Source organism: Mastomys coucha, unplaced genomic scaffold (assembly GCF_008632895.1).
Source record: "Mastomys coucha isolate ucsf_1 unplaced genomic scaffold, UCSF_Mcou_1 pScaffold1, whole genome shotgun sequence".
Lineage (NCBI taxonomy): Eukaryota > Metazoa > Chordata > Mammalia > Rodentia > Muridae > Mastomys > Mastomys coucha.
Window position 1 is genome coordinate 53761886 of NW_022196891.1, and position 18908 is coordinate 53780793.

At 40.6% G+C, this 18908-nt stretch overlaps 1 protein-coding gene across 8 annotated transcripts in view; it reads left to right on the forward strand.

Annotated features, from left to right (window-relative positions):
* Abl2 (ABL proto-oncogene 2, non-receptor tyrosine kinase) overlaps positions 1–18908 on the forward strand; it is a 96004-nt gene that overhangs the window by 19759 nt on the left and 57337 nt on the right. The gene's annotated exons all lie outside the window — the stretch shown is intronic.

Below are 18908 nucleotides of genomic sequence, written 5' to 3' on the forward strand. Positions count from 1 at the left end.
GGGTGGAGGTGTGGTGGTGGTGGGATGGTGGTGGTGTGGGGGTGCTGGGGGTGGAGGTGTGGTGGTGGTGGGATGGTGGTGTGTTTAGAATCCCCGTGAATATGTACAGAGAAGAAGACACACCTGGACCAGCTGCAGGGAGGCAGATCAGCTGTACTTGGTGTGATTCAAGCCTTTTATAATTTGGGGGTATGGGGGTGGTAGAAACATCTTGGATGGGCAAAGGTCATTGGCTGAAGGCTTAGGGAACCAAGTGCCTCTTTAAGTGTGCGGGAAGCATTTTAGGAATCTCAGGTGCTAGCTTAATGGGTTCTTATTGGAAGAAAGGAAGTTGAACCTGTAATCTTTTTATTTTTGTTTTTTGTTTTTTTTTTGTTTTTTGTTTTTTTTTTCAAGACAAGGTTTCTCTGTGTAGCCCTAGCTGTCCTGGAACTCATTCTGTAGGCCAAGCTGGCCTCAAACTCAGAAATCCGCCTGATTCTGCCTCCCAAATGCTGGGATTAAAGGCGTGCGCCACCACCGCCCAGCTGAATCTTAACCTGTAATCTTAACCAAGGCTGCCTGACAATCTGCAGGTAGAGGTCTGGGGTTTTTAACCCCCCAGACAGGGTCAGAGAAGGCCTGCCAGTGAAGGGAGTCCTCCATATTGCGTCGAGCCGCAGAGGGCTACCTGGACTATGGTAGACTTCCACCTCAATTAATAGTTTTCCCACACTAGCTTTCAGTCTTTCTGAGTCATAACCAGGAGGTGGTATTGGGGACTCTGACACACAGTGGGCGGGGCACACATAACTGGAGCCTCTAGGTGGAAGCATCCAAAGAACAGTTGCCACTTGTTTCTGTTTATCCCCAAATGGCTACCATAGGTAGAGTGAGGAAGCTAAAAGTTAGGTCAGGGCCGGAGAGAGATGGAGGGGACAAAACAAAGCAAACTCCACAAATACTCCCTTTGATTTGTGGGTATGAAATGTATTTTAAAGGGCCAGTATTTGCTTTTTCTTTTTGAAGCAGGATCCTCTCTCTATAGTCCAGGCTTCCTTAGAACTCACATATAAGCCGGTCTTGAGAGGCAGAAGCAGGTGAATCTCTTTGAGCTCGAGGCTGGGCTGGTTTATTCGGTGAGTTCAGGAGCCAAAGCTACATAGTGAGACCCTGTCTCCAAACATAAAAAAACCTCAAGCAAGCCTTATAGGACAAGCTAGCCTCATACTCATAAACAGCCCTCCTGCTTCAGCCTCCTGAGTATTGAGGTTACAGGAATGAGTAAAGGTTCTTAGTCTCTTGGTGTCTTGCAAAGGTCTGTGATTCATAGAAATACAAAGCTGTAGAAGGAGGACTGAGAGCCACTAAGTGCCTCAGAGCACTGAGTTCAGTAGACTTTATGAATGCTGCTTGACACGGGTTGTTATGTGTATGGTAGCAAATTTCAATGACTAAAGAGTGTAGAAAACTTGTAAGAACAGCCCAGACTCCCAGTTGTTGTTTTTTTGTTTTATATTCCTTCCCCCCTGTTTATTTCTGTTTAATATTCTGGTTTTTTCTTTAATTAGAATGTATCAAAATCACCTAGAAAACACTTTTTAAAAAGTATTAAAAAAACAGGTATACTCTAGATGAAAAATACTTCTCCCTTCTCCCAATTTAGACATAACATACCCAGATAAGACATCACTATAGCCGGGCAGTGGTGGCTCACGCCTTTAATCCCAGCACTTGGGAGGCAGAGGCAGGGGGGATTTCTGAGTTCGAGGCCAGCCTGGTCTACAAAGTGAGTTCCAGGACAGCCAGGGCTACACAGAAAAACCCTGTCTCGAAAAACAAAAAACAACAACAACAAAACAAAACAAAAAAAGACTTCACTATTGGAAGCTGTGCATGATGCATCATTCACCTTAATCCTAGTGCTTCGGAGGCAGAGTCAGGTGGAGCTTTATGAGTTTGAGGCCAGCCTGGGCTACATAATGAGAAGGGAAGTCCGATCTGCTGCAGGAGCCCCAAGTGGTCTCAATCTCCGGACCTGTATGAATGCTTTAAAAAGGCTTCTTGCCATATTGCCTAGACTGCCCTTGAGTTCCCAAGCTCAAGTGATTTTCTCTCCTTGGTCTCCAGAGTGGTGGGCTTACAGGCATGCACCACCATATCCAGTGAGTTTATATTTTGATGGGGATGAGAGACCCTCAGAATTGTAGTGGACTTAGTTGACTAGCCTTGAAGTATATTTAATTTTGTCTTTAGTTGAATGGTTTACCATCTCCTGGGTCCTGTTTTTGCTACTGAGAAAGTAACTGTTAGTATACTTGACTTCCTGAAGACAAATGCCATTCCTGTTTTTGTTGGGGTAAAATACTGTACAGATCACATAAAATGTATTTTTAACAACTTTTAAGTATACAGATCAATGGTGTTGTAAGCCAGAATAAACCTTTTCCTCTCCAGATTGCTTTGGGGCAGGCTGTTTTACACAACAGAAAGGAAATTGACACACTGTTTAGTTATTATTCTGTTGCCTTGCTGTGATTAAAGCACTATAACCAGAGGCTTATGGAAGAAAGTTTCCTCTGGCTTCCAGGTCCAGGGAGAGGACAGTCTGCTATGGCAGGGAGTCCTGGCCACAGGTGGCAGGGTCGGAGAGCTCACGTAGGGTAAGGATCTGAACGCTTCAGAGCCCACCCCAGGGGCAAGGCTGCGCAAGCGCCCCGTCCCCAAACAGCAGCATGAGCTGGGGACCAGGTGACCAAATACATGATTGTTGTTTAAACCACCACCCCTCCAGCTCTAAGCACATAAAAATTTTCATTTCTCCACATTTTTTATTATGCTTATAATTTTAAAAAAAATAGTAACTGTGGCTCATGGCTATGAGTCTCAGTATGGTTTTGATGTGCTTTTCCCTAATGACTAGTGATGTTGACTGTTGGTGTAACTTTCTTGGAGGAGATTTCTAAGTCCTTTGCCTGTTTTGGATCATGCTGTTTCCTTTTTGTTGTTGGATTATTGTACCTGGTGGTTTGCTTCACCAACATTCTTCTTTTTTCCTTTGAGCACATTAAATGCAATGTGTTAGTTATGTTTATTATTGAATATCCAGTTGCCTCAAAATGTATCTGCCTTTTAAAACAACCAACATTTATTATTCTCTGAGTGTCAGAAATGTGAGAGCAACTTAGCTTGGCTGTTTTGCTGTTATAGTGCTAGCTGCAGCATCAGTCATCTGAAGGCTTGTCTGGGACTGCAGCATTCTGTCTCAACACATCACCACTAGTGGGAAGCAGGTCTTGTTACATGGACTTCTCTGGATGTCCTCACACAGATGGCAGCTTACCCCCCAGCATTGCCCTCTTACTCTATGGGTTAGGAACAAGTCTAATTCTACCCAGAGAGGGAGCTAAACTTCCCTTCTTGAAAGAAGTATCAAAGAATTTGGCTAGGGATAGGGGTTGGATGTAGTTCAGTGGCAGAGTGCTTGCTCGTCTGGTGTGTGGGAGGCCACGGGTCAGATGATTAGTACTGGGGAAAAAAAGCAGAAAAACACTTTTTTCTTTTTGGAGATAAAATCTTAAGTAACCCAGTCTGGTTTCAAACTTACAGAGTAGCCGAGGGTGATCTTGAACTTGGATATTTTTTTATTTCTCATTTGCTGGGATGATGGGTGTACACCACCATACCCTGCTAAGGCGCTTCTTTAAAGAGAATTCTAATTAAAAAAAAAAATAGGAGAACGAAGCACATTTTATGATTTGATAGATTTGATGGAGCTAATACTAATAATGTGCCTGACATTCTAGACCAAATGGCTTAAACATTTCATTTTATCTTTATAATAACATGGAAGATAATGGAACCATCTTCAATAGCCTGGTGACATATAAATAAGAGAAGAAAAGAGGCTACATGGCAGTGTGAGCAAGTGACAGCAGCATGGGGATTCTGCTTTGGGAGATTTATTGACTTTAGTTAAGATTTGAAAGCAAGGGTTAAGAAGTTAAAGAGAGATGGAAGTGCTTCAGACAGGAGGAGCAGAGTGTGGGTGTGGAAAGGCCACAGTTCCATCTCCTGAGTGGAAGCTTGGCACTCTGTGTTCCGCACACTGTTTCTCTTAGGGTTTTCTAGAGAAACAACTGATGAGTCTCTATATCAAGCAGATTTATTAGAGTGGCTTATAGGCTGTGGTCTAGCTAGTCAAACAGTGGCTGTCTTCCATTGGGAATCCCAATATTCTAGTAGTTTTTCAGTCCATGAGGCTGAACGTCTCAGCTGGTCTTCAGTATATTTCGGGATCCAGAAGAAGTAGGCTCTAAGGCCAGTGAAGCAGGTATTCGTACCACAGCCGCAGGCCAGGGAGAGAGAGGGCAAGCAGGCAAAAAGCAAGAGCTTCTTTCTTCCATGTCCTTTAGGTTGGCTGCCACAAGAAGGTATGGCCTAGAGTTAGGATGGGTCTTCTTACCTTAAATAATCCAATTATTTAAAACCCCTTAGATATGCTTAGCTGCCTTGGTTTTTAGTTAATTCCAAATGTAGTCAAGACTACGTGTCACAAGTAGGTACTTTTTTTTTTTTTTAGTAAAGACATTAACAATATCTTAAAATTGTTTTCCTCCATGGTCACACGGTTGGTGTGGGCTTGCAATCCCAGGATTGAAGAGGTAGAGTGAGGAGGGTCATTGTAAATTTGAGGCAACATAGGAGGAGACCTTGCCTGAGCAAAAACAAAACTGTTTTTCAGTTTTTTTTTTTATTCTACATTAGTAGAAATAATACGATATGTGAGCAATTTCTAAGCCCTCTGCAAGTAGTTTTGTCAAATATTGACTTTTTGGAAAGTATCCTGTTTAATATTAGGTTGTTGACTTAGATCAATGAAGTATTTTAACTTTAATAAAATTCCTTTGTTTAAATTGTGTTACTAGGAAAGTATTAAGTAAATTGGTTTTAAATTTAAATTTTATTTTTATATGAAAGTTCTTTGGCCTGACAGTGGTGGCATGTCCCTTTAATCCCAGCACTTAAGATTAAACACACAGACAGAGAACTAATTTCGAGGCCAGCCTGGTCTACAGAGTTAGGTCCAGGACAGCTTAGGCTACTCAGAGAAACCCTGTCTGGAACAAACAAACAAACAAACAGAATCATTAGAAACAATGCTTTAAGAAAAGACAGGTAGGTTTCTGTTTCACAAGAACTTAATTGATCTCAAAATTAAAGCCAACTAGTGTTAAATACTGTTTTTACTATGTGTAAAAGGAGGGTTTCTTGTAAGTGAATTTATTATTGGTTTACTAAATTAAAAAATTGTTCCTTACCAGGCCACTAGGGGCTACTCCTGTATTTAGGCAGACAACACATTTACCACTACAGCTTAAAAATCATCTCCCTTCTAGTGTAATTAGCACTGTCTCATTTGTTTACATGAACAAAGTAGAGTTTTAAGCCTTCTTTGAGCTATTAATTTTGATAATAATAAGCACCTTTGGTAAAGATTTTCTGTTATTTTTTTATATTTACTCACTGGTATGGTGTATGTGAAGCGGTCAGAAGACAACCTGTATGTAGGAGTCTGTTTTCTTTCTACCATGTGGGTTCCAGTGCTGGAACTTGGGTCACCAGGCTTGCAGCAAGCCCCCTTATTCACTGAGCCATCTTACTGGCCCTGCTTTGTGTTGAAAATGTAAAAAATTCATTGGCCACTTTTTCTGATGGTGCTGCCTCAAGCTGACTTCTTTGATCACTTGGGGAAAAGTTATAGTTTTCTTCTTTGGTAGAGAATATGTTTGTGATTTGTTTTTTAGAAACTCAGAAAAGCTGGTATTTGGTTACCTTTTTTTTTCTTTTTTCAAAATTATGTGTGCCTTAGAGATAGGCAAGTAGAAGGACATTCATGTTACTTTCAAGAGTATTTAACAAGTGGATATGGTGGTGTGTGCCTGTGGCCCCAGCACTGGTTCTCTGAAGGGAGAGAGAAGCAGGAGCATCTTCAGTGCAGGACTAGCTTGAGCCATGTGGTAAGGCCTTGTTACCAAGGCAGCTAGGCAAGGTATGTAACAGTTTATTTTTTGTCTACATATCTTTCTAGTTACATAGGAAAATGCAATGCAGTGTGTTTTATAGAAAATTATGATTTAAAGAAAAATACATGAAGCAGAGTGAGAGAGTGCTCTTGATTTTCTTATGTCCCTACCTATCCACTGTGTCATGTCATCCAGGTTGGTCTTGATCTCGGTATCTAGCTAAGGATGGCCTTGAACTTAGTTCCATATTTAATATGGCAAATTTGCAACAAAATTATGTAGGCACATATCTATTAAGAAAAGGATGTTAGGGTGTGTGTGTCTGGGTTCATCCATATGTCTGTCCTGGCTTCTACACTTTTTTCCATGCCACCAGGATTTAATCATGGAAGCCCCAGCTCTTATTTAATCCTACTTACTTTCTAAAGTACTCACCTCTAAACATCATAGAGTGAATTTATGACTTCATAGCAGAAGTCAGATCACAGCACATACCTTCTGGTTAATGCAGTCTGCTGGGGTCTGTAGTTTCCCACTTGAAACAAACTTCATGGTTTTTGACTTCCCCATCCCCTGCCCCCGCCCCCCCAAAAGAAAAAGTTATCAGGTTTAATATTCAGAAAATATTTTACTCAATCAAATTGTATTTATTAAGACGTCCCTTCTAAAAGACTAGCTTTGCTGTGTTGCACAGGGTAGTCCTCAAATATTGTTGCCTAAGCTGTCCTCTTTCCTTAGACTTTGTGGTACTTGGGATTACATCTAGTTCAAACTTTTCTTTATTTGTAGTGCTGAGGATTGAAGTCAGGTCTCTACTCATGCTTGGCAGCTGTCCTACCGCTAAGCTATTTCCTTAACCTATTAAAATATCTTGCTTTTTATGTGCCTTTTAAAAGATAAGCGTCTGCATGGGTGCAAGCACGTGGAGATCAAAGGACAACTTTTGGAAGTTGGTTCTTTCCTTTTTTGTGTGAGTTCAAGGATAGAACTCAGGTCATCAGGCTTGGTGGCAGGCACTTTGACCTAGCTGAGCCATCTTATGGACCTTATTTCTTCTACTTCTCACTCCCCACCCCTTTAAAAACATTTTTATCTTGAGGCAGGGTCTTGCTGAGTGACCAGACTGACTTGAACTCAGCAGCCTGCTGTCCCATCCTCCTGACCACATCACAGTAGTGCAAGCATGTACTTCAAATGTAGGTGTCCTAATCCTCCTGACTACAGCCCACATCACAGTAGTGCAAGCATGTACTTCAAATGTAGGTGTCCTAATCCCTCCTGCACCCCCCCACAGAGTTTTCTGTGTGAGATAATTATATAATTTTCCTGCATAGTGTTTCATTCTGTTAATAAATAAAGGTTAATTGAGTTACCAAATTTAACTCAGTTCACCTGACATGTGCTAGTTTACAACAAATGGGAGAAGCTCTGTGCAGTCCTAAGACATTTGGGAATGGAAAATGAGACACGTGGGATCAGACAATGTATGTGTTCGTCTGAAGATGAAGGGGGCCTGGAGAGTTCCACAAGCTCCAGCAGTGTTGAGTGCTAGGGCTGCGTCTGATATTTTCATTGTACGTTTGTTCTATCCTTATCTCCCCAGTGACATGGGAGTGAGAAATTGGGTCTCTTACTTGTCTCTCTGGTTTGGATGACTTAGCATTCATTTCCATGGTAACAGCTGTGGTGGAATAAGAGGCATTTATTCCCATGGACCAACTTTACTATCTAGTTCTCCAGCTACTAAGTGAAGTTTCTGGTTGTATGTCCCGACTAAGCCATGAAATATGATTGATTCATCTAAGACCATGTTCTGTTTTATACTTTCTTGATTGTAGTAAAATATGTATTTTTCTCAGATTACTACAACAAGAAACAACAACTTTAATGCTTGTGTTTAGAGCTGTTTACTTTCTCATCTTCATGGAATCACACACCAGCATTGCAAAAAGTTTACCACCGGGCCATAGCCCCAGGCCCAAACTTTGAATTTCTATGCACATTTCCAATAGATGTTCAATTTTTAAAAATTTGTTTTTTGAGACAGGGTTTCTCTGTGTAGTCCTGGCTGTCCTGGAACTCATTCTGTAGACCAGGCTGGCCTTGAACTCAGAAATCTACCTGCCTCTGCCTCCTAAGTTCTAGGATTAAAGGCATGAGCCACCACTGCCTGGCTGATGTTCAAATTTTTAAATTTTAGTTTTATTCGGTTTTTCACATATCACTGTATAGAATATTGGTTACTAATGAGGGTAAGTCTTGACTTTAAAAATCTGAACTGTTAGCGGGGCAGTGGTGGCACACACCTTTAATCCTTGCACTTGGGAGACAGAGGCAGGCAGAGTTTGAGGCCAGCCTGGTCTACAGAGTGAGTTCTAGGACAGCCAGGGTTACACAGAGAAACTCTTGTCTCAAAAAAGCAACCAAACAAACAAAAAATCTGAACTGGGGGCAGAGGACTGAACCAGCCATCTCCTTCAACCAGGTAAAACTTCCAATGGAGGGATTGGGACACCAACCTAGACTTAAAACCTTCAACCTACAATTTGTTCTGTTTACAGGATGTGCAGGAGTAAATGTGGAATGGAAATTGAAGGAATGGCTAGCCAGTGACTGGGCAAGCTTGAGATCCATGCCATGAGAGGGACTCTACCCCTGACACTGTTAATGATATTCTGCCATACTTGGAGACAGGAACCTAGTATAGTTGCCATCAGAAAGGCTTTACCCAGCAACTGATGGAAATAGATGCAGAGACCCACAGCCAAATATTAGGTAGAGCTTGGGGGAATCCTGTGGAAGAGGGGAGATGAGGGATTGTAGGAGCCAGAGGGGTCCAGGACACCACAAGAAAATCTATAGAATCAACTAACCTGGGCCCATAGAGGTTCATAGAGACTGAACTGTCAACCAAGAAGCATGCATGGGACTGACGAGGCTCTCTGTACACATGTAGTAGTTGTTACGGCTTGGTCTTCATGTGGGACTCCTAACAGCAGGAGCAGGGGCTACCTCTGACTCTGCTGCCTGCTTTGGGGACCCTTATTCCCCTACTGGGCTGTTCTAGCCTAAATAGGAGAAGTGCACCTAGTCCTACTACAATTTAACATGCCAAAGCGGGTTGATATCCATAGGAGGCCTCCTTTTCTCTGAAGGGAAAGTGGAGGGAGGGAGGGAGGGGAAGCTACTGTTGGATGTGAAGTAAATTAATTAACTAAAAAAAATCTGAATTGAGTATAGATTAGTGGCTATCTTCAACTAAAATTGGAGCAACACAGAGTAAGTGACATGAGAATATATATATATATATAAAGTAATTTCATAAAGGGAGAATACTATAGTTACTATATAATAATACTATAGTTACTATCATACCATAGTTAATTATTTAATTTTGAAGAAATGGACAGGCATATAACATCTGAGTTTAAATTTAAGGCTTTAGGCCTTAAGTTCATTACCTTACAGCTTGCTGCCCCTTCTGGTACTCAGTAACTCCCACCCACCCAAATAAAAGGAAGAAAGAAAAGAGAAAAGAAAATTAAGTACAATAGTCTTTTTTGTTGAAATTGGCAGAATCAGTACTTGCTTTTTAAATTACGATTTATAATTTTCACTATCTTCATTTGAGATCTCTTCTTGTGATATTGTACTCTGCCCTGTGTCTTTCGTGTCAGCTGAGAGAAGCATTGTTTACAGAAAGGCCGAGTGTCTTTAATAATCCATATTAACATAATAACAGAGAAGTGAATTTCTACTTGTTTTCCTTTCTCAACTCCTTTCCCACCCTATCCTGTTCATTACCAGACCTATAACTTTATAGTTTGCATAGTCTACATATATTCTAGAATAGTCTTTGTTGTTTGTCTTTGGGAGTATAGTTTCTGATAACAGTGCAATCTTTTTTTTTTGTTTTTTGTTTTTTTGTTTTTTTGTTTTTCGAGACAGTTTCTCTGGGTAGCCCTGGCTGTCCTGGAACTCACTCTGTAGACCAGGCTGGCCTTGAATTCAGAAATCCACCTGCCTCTGCCTCCCAAGTGCTGGGATTAAAAGCATGTGCCACTGCTACCCGGCTTAGTGCAACCTTTTCCAAGTGCTTGTTTTAATTTTAGCCCTACCCCAATCTTTGGGGAGGAAAGAAGAGATGAAGGATGAGTTTATGGTCAGTAGCTATTGATTATATCAATGGCCTACATAATGCACCTTTTTTTTTTTTAAAGATTTATTTATTACTATACATAAGTACATTGTAGCTGACTTCAGACACCCCAGAAGGCATCAGACCTTGTTACGGGTGGTTGTGAGCCACCATGTGGTTGCTGGGATTTGAACTCAGGACCTTCAGAAGAGCAGTCAGTGCTCTTACCCTCTGAGCCATCTCACTAGCCCCCATAATGCACCTTCTATGAGCCCAAGAGGACTGCTTCTTTCGGATTTCTGATAGCTGAGTGAACAAAGGAGAGAGTAGTTCTGCAGGGCTTGAAGGTCTTATGTCCTTTGTCTCATCCTTCATTTGTTGATGTGTATTCCTGTGATGGTCTGTATTTTAAAAACAGGGCACATAGACATAAAATATTTCTCTAGATATCCTTAGCAAATTAGAAAAACCCCAGAGGAAAATGTTATAAGAACCCTGATGTACTAGCATCAGAAGTGGGTAATACATGGGACTTGAGCCCACAACCAGTGGGCTCTGATGCCATCTCTGGATAATAGTCTCAGAATTGATTTGGTTTAGTGGGAGGATGCCCCGTGTGTCACAGCTTGGCTTCTGTATCAGGCTTTATGATCAGTGGAAGTGTTTCAGTGACTTTTCCTATCCCTGGATGAGCTAATGAATGCAAGTAACTTCCTAGTGACAGTGTAGTTGCTAGTTAAGATATGACATAAGAGAGTAAGGGTAACATTTTAGAATGTTCCTGTGCTCTGAGAATTGTTAAAAATCATACTAAACACCTACCTCAGAATAAGAAATATGTACTGTTTTGTCGTTAGTGTTGTGCAACCTTTCAGTTTTTCATTCTTCCTTGCTTTACCTGGAGCCTTCTCACACAGTCAGTGCGCTACATCCCAAGGATATGTTTTGCATCTTAAGAATGCAAACTGAACTGGAAAATTAATCATTTCTACTGTTAAAATGTTAAATTTTATTTAGTTTTGAAAAGTTAACATATTACTAATTGAAAATTTCGGAAGTATACATTTAGTCTCCTTGCCACCTCCTTCTGCTCCCTAAGAAGCAGTGGTATTCTGAGATTAAATATAACATTTATGACTTAAAGGACTCCTTCATATAATAAGTAATTAGAGTTAACAACGTGGAGTATGGAGTCAGACATTTTAATCTTGTTTACTCAGCACTTGAGCATCTAACAGAATGTAATGGTGCTGGGATTAAGTAGTGATGTTTCACAACCCTTGCCTTGGTGATGGCATTATGGTGGGTCTGGAGGCAGACTCTTCTTAATTTATTTACTGTATCATGTGGGGTGAATTCTGAAGAGAATAAAGTTAAGTAAGAGGACAGGGTAATGGTGACACTGTTTTGGATAGACTACTGATAAGGTGACATTTGAGTAGAGAATTACGTTCTAAAGGATTTTGACTAGTGTTTTGCAGAGAAAGGCATTGCAGGGAAAGGCCTAGGGCAAGATTTTGGAGGGAATGTTTGAAGCAGAGAGGCATCCTGTTTGAAAATAGCAAAGGAAGCTAGGACAGACTTGTGTAGGAAAGGTAAGGAAACAGAAAAAAAATGAGACAATTGAGGGGTGATCTGAATTGCTGATAACTTGTTCATACAAGACTTACAGACCAGCCGGGCAGTGGTGGCCAGCACTTGGGAGGCAGAGGCACATGGATTTCTGAGTTCCAGGCCACCTGGTCTACAGAGTGAGTTCCAGGACAGCCAGGGCTATGCTTACAGATCATTGTGAGAAATCAGAAGAGGAATCTTTTGGAGGATTTAGGTTGAAAAGATTTAATCTAGCTGCTTTTGTAAAGACTAAATTCTTGGGATAAAGATAAGAGCAGAGAGGCAGTTATGAGGTCAAAATAATGATAGAATAGACAATACTGATCATTGCAATAAGTATTTTTAAATTTAGTTATATTCTAATTTTCCTTGAGTTCTACATTTGAAGAATGGGAGTAAAATAATAATAAACTCATGATAATATTTTTATAATGTATTTTGATTCTATATACCTTCCTATCTCAGACTTCCCCAGAATGCCCTAAATGTCTCTCTTTCAGTATCCTGAACCCAGTTAGTACTGTGCATATATGTACTGAAGGTGGGATCATTTTAAAGTATGAACAGTCTGCCAGTGGCTACACCCCTAAGGAAGAATGACTCTCTTCCAGCAGCCATCAGCTGCCGATAGCTTCTGGAGTCAGGGCCGTGGGAGCCCCTGGCCCAGCTGTGCTGCAGGTCTGACTGGGTTAACAGTACAGGTAACATCGCTGCTCTATTCACAGTAGTAGGAAATGGAAGCAGCCAAATAGCCATGAAAATGTAGTCCATATAGACAATAGAATTTTATTTAGCTATAGAGAAAAATTAAATCATGAGATTTACAGGCAAATGAATATAACTAGGAAAAAGTTATACTGAGGCAACCCCAGGCTCAGGAAGACAAATGCCAAATAGTCTCTTACATATGGATCCTACCCCTGAGTATATTTAATTTGGAGTGCCTATGGAAGCCAGAAAACCAGAAGAAGCCATGGCAGCACAGGGGTGGGGGCTGCCTTAAGGGACAGGAAAGAGTAGAACATAGGTGAAAGAAAAAAATATTTTAATGGCCTTGTTGGAGTAGTATGTCACTGTGGACGTGGGCTTAAGACCCTCACCCTAGCTGCCTGGAAGTGAATCTTTCCACTAGCAGCCTTCAGATGAAGATGTAGAACTCTCAGCTTCTGCACTATGCCTGAGGGGATGCTGCCATGCTCCTACCTTGATGATAATGGATTGAACCTCTGATCCTGTAAGCCAGCCCTAATTAAATGTAGTCCTTATAAGGTATGCATTGGTCATGGTGTCTGTTCACAGCAGAAAAACCCTAACTAAGATAGTACATTAAAAAAAATTTTTTAAGTACATTTAAAAATGTATGCTGGGCAGTGATGGTGCATGCCTTTAATCCCAGTACTTGGGAGACAGAGGCAGGAGGATTTCTGAGTTTGAGGCCAGCCTGGTCTACAGAGTGACTTCCAGGACAGCCAGGGCTGCACAGAGAAACCCTGTCTCGAAAAACAAAACAAAACAAAACAACAACAACGTGCGTGTGTGTGTGTGTGTGTGTGTGTGTGTGTGTGTGCATGTATGTGTAGTTTATGTGCACATGTGTGCAGGTGCCTGCAAGGCTCAGAAAAAAACCTAGGATCTAGAGTTGTCATTTGTGACCTGGCCAAGTGCTTTGCCATCTTTCCAGCCCCACATAGATTTGTTTGTTTGTTTGTTTGTTTGTTTGTTTGTTTTGAGACAGAGTCTATAGTCCTGACTGTCCTGGAACCCTATGTAGATAAGGCTGGCCTTAAACTCACACTAAACATTTAAAAAAAAATCCTGAAGAAGAAAATGATTCTGTTCCTGACTCTATTTCCGTCTCAGGCTTGGGTTGCAGTTCAGTGACACAGCACTTGTCTAGCATGTACACAACCTGGGTTCAGCCCCGCAGTCTCTGTGTGCTGCCACACCCAGCTGTTGGTTTGTTCTTTCAGATTTATTTACTTTTATTTTATATGTATAGGTGTTTTATCTGCATGTAAGTAAGTCCAGTGAGTATGTAACCATGGAGGTCAGAAGAGGACGCATGATCCTTTGGAACTGGAGTTAGAAATGATTATAAACCACCAGATGAATGATGGGAACCAGTCCCAGATCCTCTGCAAAAACAAGTGCTCTAAACTGCTGAGCCATCTCTGCTGTACCCCACAGAATGTTTCTTGATTGTCGCAGTAGCCTCAAAATGTCCAAATGACATAAGAATTATTTTGTGTGTGTGTTTTGTGGATAGAGTGTGGAGAAGTTAGGGGATTTTTCCGGGACTCGGACTTCATTTATCCGATTGTCAGTACTCCTTTACCAAAGTAGAATAATTTCTCTGGTTTTGTACCTAAATGGAAATGTCAAATCATGACAGCCCCCTATTCCAGACAGTCTTTCACACACAGACTGAGGGACTAAACCAGGTCGTGTACATGTTAGACATGTGCTGTGTCACTGAGCTGCATCCCAAGCCTGATACTTGAAAAAGGTCATTTTTCAATTATTTTCTTCCTTAGGATTCTTTTTAAAAAAAAAAAAAAATGTGATTTTGTATGTGTGTGGGAGGGGGAGGGAGAGAGAGAGAATGGGAATATGTGTATGTGTATATGTAGAGCTTAGAAGACAGATTGTGGGGGTAGGTTTTCTTCTTGCATGTGGGGTCTAGGATTTGAACTCATGCCATCAAACTTGACAACAGGTGTCTTTACCTGATGAGCCTATTTGGCAGCCCATCTTCTAAGGGTGATAGAGGGGTTGACTATGAGTGTTGACCTAGCTTGACGTTCTTGTGAATATACACATACCAGAGGCTCACATATGACCATTTTCTTTAATCTCCCCTTTAGGCTAGTGGAAGAGTAGAAATGTAACAGTCTTTGAGCAGCATGCCTGGGCAGGCAGCTGTGCTGTTAGAATGTATCTGACAAATGCATGTGCATTCTTTGTGGTGGCAGCTTGCATCATTACAAGTTGCAAAGATAAGGTTAGATATTGAGTTGTCTATTTGATACATGATTTCCCCCCTATTCCCAAATGAGATAATACCATGCTTTTTAATTGTGTTTTTGCACTTTTGTTGTGGTGGTGGTAGAGAGAAGACCTGGAAGAGTTCTGTAACTTTGAAGGAAGGATGAGAGCTTGTTAAACATAATGTGGACCAACATTTATCATTTTTGAGTGTTTGCTGAAGTAGTAAAGTAGTATTCCTAAGTTTCAGATAATTTTTATTTATATTAAATTTTACATTTTTCTTTTAAAATATATTTTATTTGAAATTATGGTAAGATGTGTGTGATATACAAGTTGCCATCTTACTAGATGTTTTACTGGTTTTCTCTTTATGGTGTTGTTTCAGCCCCTGAAAATAATCCAACCCCCCCACCCCAGAAGTGATCCATAAGCACTTTGAGAACAGGAGCTCCTCTTTCTTCTGGCTCCGGCTCCCCTGCTATGGGTACTGAGATTCTGTAGATCTCTCCTGGAATAGTCCTGTGCAGTAACAAAAGGGAAGAGAGGCAGGCACAGACCTTAGACACTGCTCCCGTAGTGCTTAGCTGTGAGGCATCAGGCACAGCAGCCTGCTTGCCTTCCTCCAGCCTTCCTGACCGCTCCTCCGAGGTGGGTGTGTGGTACAGTGGGAATATAGCTCTTTTCTTTATCTTTTCCCTATTCTTGCTTACCAGCTTTCATTGACTCAAGCCAAGAGTGCTTTTGTGTGTGTGTGTGTGTGTGTGTGTGTGTGTGTGTGCGCGCGCGCACAAGCATATAGTCCAGAGATTGAGGATATGTGTATGTGTGGGGTCTTTCTCCATATTTATTTACCTTTTTTTTTTTTTTTGAGTCAAAGTCTCTCACTGAACTCTATGAATCCACTAGCCTGACTGGCTGGAACGCCCCAGGGGTCCTTCTGTCTTTGCTTCTCTGACAGGAGTTACAGGAGTGGGCTGCTGTGTCTGCCTGGCTTTAGCATGGTACTTCAGGTTCTCACTCCTCATGTTGATGTACCAAGCACTTAGGCTTGAGACTGGGTTGACCAATCAAACCCTCTACCCTCTACCCAGCTTTAAGAATTCTTTTAAGAGCCCTTTGCTTTTGCCTGTACTAGTAGACATATTTCTTTTTTCTTTCTTTTTTTTTTTGGGTTTGTGTTTTGTGATAACATCTCATTTAGTTCAGACTGACCCCCACTTGACATATAGTTGATGCTGGGCTTGAATTCCTGATCCTTCTGTCTCCATTTCCCAAGTGCTAGGATTACATTCATAGACTACCACATCTAGCTTAACTAGTAGTTCTTCTTCCCCTATGATCTCAAAAGCATTTGGTTATATTATAATGGCTGATTTCTCTTGTGTTTCTCCTATTAGTATGTAAGGTTTTTTAAAAATCTTTTAAAAACATTTATTTCATATATGTGTATGCTCTTATGTATGTGCTGCCTGTGCCAGAGTATTTATGTGTTCACCATACATTTGTTTTGAATAATAATAAGTTTATTATGAATGTATGTGTGTGGCATTTACACATCACAGAATGTGTGGAGGTCAGAGGACCACTTGAAAAGTTGGTTCTCTCGTTCTACCATGTGTGTCCTGAGGATTGAACTTAGGTTGTTAGGCTTGGGGGCAACTTCCTTTACTCACTGAGTCATCTTAACAGATGTTTTGCAATAAAAAATAAACAAAAATTAAAAATTTAACTAAAACTCTGTTTCTTGAATTTCCTAGTATTTATAATATGTGATGTTATAGAGTATCCTGGAAATAAAAAAAACCTATTCCCTTGGCTTTTTGTTTGTTTGTTTTCTGTTGTGCTAGAGATTAAACTGAGGTATTGACATGCTATGCTGTAACTGACCTTCCTTGCCCTTTCAAGGTGAAATTGCTTAGACACTTGACTTGTGAAGTAATCAGTTAAAATAATTCCAATGAGTAGTTATTGTACCAGTCATAATTAGTGTAATGCAGATGCTTATTACAGGATTGGGTTTGAGAAAGGAAGCTCAGAATCACAGACTTTGCCTTCATCATGTGGAGGAGTTATCTGCATACTCTAAATAACTGTACTGAATTATGTAAGCCATACTTTCTAGATAAGTATAGCTGAGTTCTGTACATTTCCCACTGGTGACTCACTGAGGCTGAGGTGTCCTCCTGTTTAGATGTGACTGTGAGCTGCAGTGCTTTCCCAGTTTCCCCTTCCCATCAGTGCTGCTTTCCTTCTCTATCCTGACGTCAGCTGGTGCCGTGTGTTTTCCTAAGAATTAATGACTCAGTAAGTTGTTCCCACGGAAAGCTTTTAAAAGATGTTCTTCCATTTGAAAGTACATAATCTTAATCATTTTACATACAGTTTTATGCTTCCTATGTGTTCCCTAATTGTGAGAGCAATTAGGTAAAACAGTAGTCAAGGAACTTGCAAGCATATTAAAAGTAGCATTTTTTCCCCCTTTTGGCTTGAGCCTTTTTTTCCCTTTTGGCTTGAGCTTTTTTTATACAGAGTCAAGGATTTAACCTGGTGGTGGGGTGCTTGCTGAACATGTATGGGCCCCAAGTGGGAGTGGAGTGGGAAAGTTTAACATGCAAATAATAGTTTGAAAATTCAAATGTATTTTTTTATTTAGCTAAACATTTCAAATGAACAAATTAGAATTAAGCCGGATGTGGTAGCACATGCCTTTAGTCCTTGTACTCAGGAGGCAGAAGCAGGGAGACCTCTGAGTTTGAGGTCAGCTTGGTCTGTAGAGTGAGTTACAGGACAGCCAGAGCTACACAGAGAAACCCTGTCAAATAAACAAGCAAAACAAAAACCAACCAACCAAACAAACCAAAAACCTGATTACTTTTTTCCTTGGTTCATTAGGCCAATTCCTTTTGCTAGTTATTTGCCTAAAGAAGATTGCCCTTTTATTTATTTATTTATTTTTAAATTTTTTTGGTTTTTCGAGGTGGGGTTTCTCTGTGTAGCTTTGGAGTGCACTCTGTAGACCAGGCTGGCCTTAAAGGCATGGAAATCTACCTGTGCCTGCCTCTCAAGTGCTGCCATTAAAGGTATGCACCAGCACACCTTGTGATTGTCTTTTTTTTTTTAATCATTTTTTAAAGTTTTAGAAAATTATTGTAAAATGTATATACAATTGTTTTTTATCTTACAAATTTTATGTATACACTTTGTCGTAGTTAGAGGTTTGTTTGGTTTTTGTTTTGTTTGTTTGTCTTTTCCTGTGAAGAGACACCATGACTACAGTAACTTCTACAAAGGAAAACATTTACTTTAGGGCTGACTTATAGTTTCAAAGGGTTTATCATCATGGTGGGAAGCATGGTAGCATGCAGGCAGATATCGTACTGGAGGAGCTGAGAGTTCTCCATCTGTACTGCAGGCAGCAAGAATAGACTGTCCTAATGAGTGTGGCTTGAGCATCTGAGACCTCAAAGCCTGACCCGAATGTTACACCTCCTCTAACAAGCCCATGTCTCAGTGCCTCTCTCTATGGTCCTATGGGGCCGTTTTCTTTGAAACCACCACACAGTTCCATGCCATTAATTAAATTCATAGTGTGTGACCACTACTGTTGTATATTTCTAAATTTTTTCACCAGCCACCATGGAAAGTCTTGTGCCCAGCAGAGTACCTTCTCACTCTTCCTCGTGATCTCTGGTGATCTCTGGTGGCCTCGCTTGCACTATGAATTTGCCTTGGATAGATATTTTGTGTAAGGGTAATATTTGTTGTTCAAATAAGTGTAGATGCCTATACTGAAATTTTAAATTTCAAAACTAAAAGAAAGAGTAGTTTTCATAAAAAGGGGGTGGTTGGCAAAGTAGGATATAAGATCAACAGTTTAAATGAGGATATGCTTGGATGCAGTTGTGATGTCAGTGGGACTTTGATATATTGGAACTCCAACCTTTTGCTCTGAAATTTGTATATTGTTCTGTATATAATAATGTCCCTAAAGATGCAGTAGTATATTTGCCTAGCAGCAAGTATATGCAGAACATATTATATATGTAATAAGTAGGATCCCTGACTCATGGGTCCATAGTGTAGACACTGTATGAAAAAGCTGTTTTACCTCAGTATACCTTTTTTTTTCTTGCCTCTTTTTCTTTTCTTTTCTTTTTTCTTTT